The sequence below is a fragment of the Pygoscelis adeliae genome, unplaced genomic scaffold, assembly GCF_000699105.1.
Source record: "Pygoscelis adeliae isolate BGI_AS28 unplaced genomic scaffold, ASM69910v1 Scaffold248, whole genome shotgun sequence".
In the NCBI taxonomy this organism is placed as follows: Eukaryota; Metazoa; Chordata; class Aves; order Sphenisciformes; family Spheniscidae; genus Pygoscelis; species Pygoscelis adeliae.
Genome location: NW_008825302.1, coordinates 879,994 through 886,573, shown reverse-complemented (window position 1 = coordinate 886,573; position 6,580 = coordinate 879,994).

Below are 6,580 nucleotides of genomic sequence, written 5' to 3'. Positions count from 1 at the left end.
GCTCGGTGTTCCGGCACGTAAAACGTTTTCAGGGGTGACCCCGGCTAAAACCGCGCTTCGCCCGCCGACCGAAACTTTACCGGAGCGCCCTGCTAGCGCTTCTGGTTCCAGCTGGGGCCTCAGAGTCGGCATCTTTCCTCCCCAGCCCCCAAAAACGTCCCCTTGGAAGTTAAACAGCATGCCAGTAACGTGCGTGCCTTCTTAACGTCGCTGAAGGCCGTTCGTCAAAAAAACCGCTGGTTTTGATGTTTGTCTGGCATTAAGCATTAATGAATTGAGCATCAGGAATACTGGCAGCGGAAGCATCCGTTTGACTCCTCTTTCTACTCAGTTTCACTTTCATATAACTTAGGCTGTGGTTACAAATCGTGCTGCAGGGATTTCCCCCCCCCCCCCCCCCCCCCCGCCCCGCCCTGTGGGGGATTAATAACATTCTGTGCTTTTTATGTACATATTTTGTTTCCAGAGTCAAAGTAATGAGATTCACCCATGCTGAAAATAAGCGAAAGTTAAAAAGGACTTTCTGGGAACCTGAAGAACCGCTTTGTTCTGATAAATGAAGCATTTATGCTGTAGAAAGAAAGCTGAAAAATCCCTCTTTTAAATGTGCGGCTTTTTTCCTTTCCATGAAATGTACCTTTGGGAAAAAAGTGTCTGATACTGTTCTAAACAATGGAATAGTCTTTATTCTTTTTACTCAGCCTTAAATTCTTAAGGTTTTTTTGAACTACCGGAGGGGTAGGTGGTCCTGACTTCCTAGAGTAAGCTAAGTAGGGAGCAACTCTTGTTGAAAAGGGAAGTCTCTTCAAGCAGTCTGTAGTTTTCGTGCCTCGGAACAGGAAAAGGGAGCATTTTCTGATACTTCTTTGTAAAGAATCTGTTGTTCCAGTGATTTAATCTTCCTGAATTTTGAAACATGTTAATACAGTCAAAACTTTAATATAGTAAAATTATATATTATTTTTTCAAAATGTAGTGAAACATATATTAACATTTTCATATATTACCGAGAAATTAGTGAACTTCGTCTTGAATTCTGTCAAAAAACACACAAAATGGTTCATTACTGAATTACATGGAATAATTAAATTTGCGGGAGGATACTGGCATTTGGGCCTTGTCTGTGTGTTCGTTCAGTGGTAACCCAATAGCTGTACTTTTACGTTGTGCACTAGGTAAGGAGTTGAAATCTGAACAGCAAATTCAAGAATTTTGATCGCTTCCTAATGATTCTGGGGAGGCTTGCAATGTCATGAGCCTTTTTTGTGTGTTTGCTTTAGAGAAGCTATCTGAAGTTACTGTGTATTGAAAACTTCTGTGTTTTGCACATATCTGGGTGTTACATACACCCCAGCACTAAATGATGGGACGAGTAACCAAGAGAAGTTCCTAAATGCATCCTTAAAATGTGAATAACCACGTTCCTAAAGGTAAAAACTAAAAACCAATTAGGAAGGAGGGAAGAAGAGTCAGTCTTTGAGGCTCCGAACTAAATTAAGGATCCATGGTATAATGATCCATACAACTGAAATATGATTGCCACCTGGTTTATTCAGGACTATACTTAAATAAAAATGCTCATTAATTTGGTGGGAAATAAATATTGTCTACTGCCCTTCGCTGTGACTTGCACACATCTCTGCTGAGAGTTTTGGTGAATGCAAAGATATTTTGTAATCTAATACTTGACGCTCTTTTTTTTTATCTGGGAGAGAAGCTGTTGTAAGCAAAGCTGCAAAGAAATTATTTCCATTGTTTATTTGTTAATTTACGAGTGTATTTTTGTAGCCTCTATGCTGCTTGCATTCTTCCTCGGTGCTCTAAGTCAACAGGTCTTGAAAACAAAAGCAAATACCTCACAATATTTCTGAACTAATTTAGTTTGCAAGTGTTTAAGTACCATATTGTGTAGTCATAACTTAAATAAGAGAGTTTTTATTTTGAGCTCTAAAACAGTCAAATGATCCCTTGATTCTTCTCTGCAGCTAGAATACATCTCTACAACCTCATGCAAGATTTGAGCTGGGAAAGAATGCGATTTTACCCCAGCTCTGGAAATGCCTGGAGGCAGACTTACATTCACTGATTAGTCAGAAGGCTTTTTAATCGCTTACCAGATCAGAATACAGAAATGTTCTGTTTTGTTTTTTTTAAAGAAAAAAAAAAAAGTGAAATTGGTTCTCTGTTGCACCGATTAACTCTCTGATACGGTCTGTCTTTGGGTCACTTTATGTATGACCTGTTTATTTTTAAAAAATAATTATGGTATGTTCTGTGACTTTTGTCAAAGTTTTGGTGCCTGTGAGGCTTTTCATCTCCAGAACTGATGTGAACGAACAGTGGTCGTCTCCTCGCTTTGCCAAGTGCATGAATATACAGTCATTATTACCAGAGCTCCCAGGCTAAGATCCTGCATCGTTCTGCAGTGACTCTGTTTTTAGCAGACCCCTTCTGTTGAACCAAGTCTTAATGGCTTCATGGAGCTTTTCGTAGGTGCTGGAACCTGTGTGCATCCATCTTACTGTAGAGTTGGAGCTCTGAAGGTAGTGACAAAGAGTGGGCTTACAAGAAGTAGGAAGGAGTGCATGGAAGCCATAGAGGTAATAATGTGTTTATGGAGTGGTCAGTACGCGTGACGGTGGTTATTCTATATGTTCCTGGCTGTTTCTGTTTTCCCTTTCTAAAAATACACAATTTTTTTGCCTCCTCTATTCTTTCTATACTGTTCCTTGGACTCTTTTTTCACTTCTGTTGTTTCTGTAAAGGAATAAATGCACTTTTTCCCATGCACTTCTTGCAAAAAGAAGGATGCTTGAATTAACTAAATGATATAAAGAGCAGAAATAGGAAATCAGCGTCTTGTACAGTGCTCTTTTCTGCAGTCAAATGTTGAAAACTGTAAGTTCTTTTAAGATTCTTAATTGCTCGACTAGACATTTTAAGTCCCCGTTTATAAATAAGTCTTTTTTGTATGTAATACTTCTCTGTTCTGAAGCAATCCTCTGTTACAGTAACTTCAGCTCTCAGATTATGTCCTCCTCTGATCAAGCAAGTCACTGAGATGGAGCTGAACATAATCCTAAGAAATGAAACTCTTCCAATCGTTCTGCAAGGCCTGAAACAGATTGTCTAATCTGCACACAAAAAAAGCGCATGCATCCAGTGGGCCAGGTGCTGCTTAAATTTTTGAAGTCATGCCCTTCAAAGATCAGTTGAACAAGATGAGGAGTTGTTTTCTTGCATGTGAAACAGCAATATTAAATAACCGCTCTGAATGCTGGTACCTGAAATGGGTGATAGTCTGCATTTTCTCTAAGGCTGCTAGGCAATTCCTCCTTTGCCTTTGGAAAAACGGTGGCCTTTTCTGTATTGTCCAAGTTAAAGCAATCCCGTAGACTTCAAATCCATTACACTCGGTCATTCAGCCGCTAGATAACATCTGCTTCTGATTTCCTTGCAAGTTCTTGTTTTTACTACCATTATTTCTCAGAGCAACATGGGGAGCTGTCTCTCTCAATTTTTCACTTGAACTTCCAGATCTCTTCCGGCGATAACCTTTTTTGCCATGATGTGTTGGAGACAGTTTTGCCAAGAAGCATATGAATTCTTCCATAGCAGAATAGGTTGCTGCAAAAGGGATTGCTGCGCTGAATGTAACGCGTAAGGGAGGAGAAGAAAAACTTGGTAGATTTTTATCCAAAGAGGAAGGATTGTGGTTGTGAAACTTCTTTGAGACTTTTTTCCCAAGGGTGTACAGTCTTAAAGTCTTGTGCTGTTACAAACTGAGGGTGTGTTTTTCAGCTTGCAGATTATTTAATGTTTTTACCATAATAGACTTTATTTGATTAAATTAAATTTGTTTTGAGTAATTTTGTTTTTGAAGTGAAAGTGAAACTGACTAGAAAGTGAAAACCATTATTTTTCATTTTTGAGACTTTTCTATCAATAGTAGAAGAGGAATGGGTAAAAGATGAGTTGTTCTAAGAGCAAGATTAATATTAAAGCTGTAATACATATGCACAGGTTAAAAAAAAAAAAGTGGTAGAAGGAATAGGGAGCTAGGGTATTTTCAGCCTACTGGTGTTTCATAAAAAGTGGTAATCGAAGGTTATCGTGTTCAGCACGATCAATGTATCCCAAGAATTCACTGAATTAAACTGTTTTCAGGAACAAAATTAATATTTATGTGGAGCAAGAGTTCTGTAAGTTTTACTGAAAAGAGTTCATAATCAGTTTTACATGAAAAGAAAAACCTTCTATAGTGTTTGAAAATCAGCCTCATTTTGGCCTTTATTTGGTAGCGGTGTATTCTGTAGGATTCAAATTTCTTATTTTTGTTGTCTACCTTTACAGAAAACTCTTTTGCAACTTGTAGCTATAAAACATTTTTTTCATTGTCCGCATTTGTCTGGAAATCTAGTAACATTTTGACTTTCAACTTATTTCGAGATTGCTTTATATTATATATTTTCAAATCTTAACATGGCCAAATTTCTGTCCACAGATCTTAAAAATGTGTATCTGAAAGCCTGTCTGTTCCCAGTATAGCTGAAATTACATGAAGAACAATTAGCATAACACTTTCAACTCGGCTAAATCATGTCTGGATCTTTAGACAGCTTTGTTCAGTCATACTCATCTTGTTGCTGTGACTCAGTTGATGGCACACTCGCTTAAAAGCTGGCATTGGTCCGTGGGAACCTGTCTCTATCAGATACTGACATGAAATCTTTCAGAAGCGATCAACGCAAGAAATGCTGTCTTAGAATCACGTATTAAACCTGACCATGTGGCAGTTAAACATTCTTTGGTATGATTTTTGGAGCTCTTCCCCAGCTTCTTTTGTTGTTGTCTTCATCTGATCTTAAAGAATGGGGATGGTTAAGAGTAGAGTACAACAGCAACTGCAAGATGACAGTGATGTGATAAATAGTGATTTTTGAGGGTAACTCAGAAACTTAGTTTTTGGAAGTACTCCACCTGATTCGGTGTAGGGCCGTTTACTGGCTAGTATTCCTCTATGCAATTCTAATTCCCTCTTTTTACACTGATGTCATAATCATACTGACTACACTAATGTCTATTGAAAACCATCTGGATTTGTAACATTACGTCGCCCCCCCCCCCCATCTTCCCTGTTTTTATTTTCCCCTTTGCTTCTTTCCTCTGTGGGCGCTTGCAGCAGCAGCAGCAGCACGGTAGGGTTATGTAAAACCCCCGTGTTGGGGGGGGGGTCAAAGCGTGGCCTGTTGTCAGGCGCTCTGCAGCCCAGGCCCGTGCCAGGCTGGGATGTGATGGGTTTTGTTCTCTGCTAATCTCTCCGGAGCAGCGGACAATGAACTGCCAGTTGAAAATTGTGGCAAGAGGATTAGTGAGCATCTGTTCAAAGAGAAAGGGTATTTTTGAAGAGTGGAGAACTTTCCTGATTTAGTGAAAACTTGAATAGTGCAGGTCCTTGCATTAACAGCAGGACGCGCCGTGCCTTTCCTGACCATGTGGTTGTCTGCTGAATCACTGTCAGGGTCTGGTTTGTAAAGCCCTCTGGAATATCTGATTTTATGAAGAACCTAGTAAGTTCAGTTTCAAATCATTCCGTAAGTGTGTGAATGAACTAGAAGGAAATTTACATGTAAAAAATGGAAGGAGTAAGGATTAACTTGTAAAATTGTCATAAAGTGCTTTGGAGATTACTGAATGTATGTAAGATAAAACATGGTACCCAGGTGAATATTAGTGTTTCTCTCATGTTTGAGCTCAAGAGAGTCTTGGTTTTTACAATACAGTTCTTAAATGCTTTCTATTCAGGTGTTCTTTAGCGTGGTCAGCCTGTCCTGGATATCTCACTTAGAATTTGCCTCGTCTGCTCTCCCTATATTCTTGTTTTACTGTCTTCCTCTGAAGTTTTCTGCAGTGCTTTTGTGTCTTCTGCCTCAGACACTTTTAAACAACTTTTCATCCCCATGTTTTCTCTTACTCTTAACCAAATGTTACACAATTAAGCTTACTTTAAGTGACTCCAATGTATGTGGATCTTAAAAGCGTAGCTGAAATACGAGTTCAGATGTACTGATAACAGAATATGTAGCACACTGTATAAAGCAGTTACTTTTCAAAAATGGAGTTCTGTGTGGGTTTTGTCCTTTATGTATCTCTCAAAGAACCCATTATTTTTCTGCATAAATGCATAACTTTGTAACGTGCTGCTACCAAGAGACACAACCCAAGTGCTTTTCAACTTAAAGTAGAAAAAACTTCATGCACTAGTGAAAACAGGGCTCTGGATTGAGTCGGCAGTTGGGATAGACACATGCTCATAACCTTGACCTTTTTTCTTCTGTTTCCAGTACAAGAGAAATTGCCTTCTGCAGAACTGGTCCCTTCAAGGAAAAAATCCTTGCTTTCATTTTGTCCTTTCCATTCCTCCCCAAACGTACCTGTTCTCTTAGAAGCCGATTTCATCTGGAGCTATGCAATTTGTGCCTGTTTCTTTTTCAAGTGATTATGTGTTTATGTGTATCTGGCAGTGCTGGAGAAGCAAAACTGCTCTGCAGAGATTTGAAAGAGCTTTACCACATCGGGG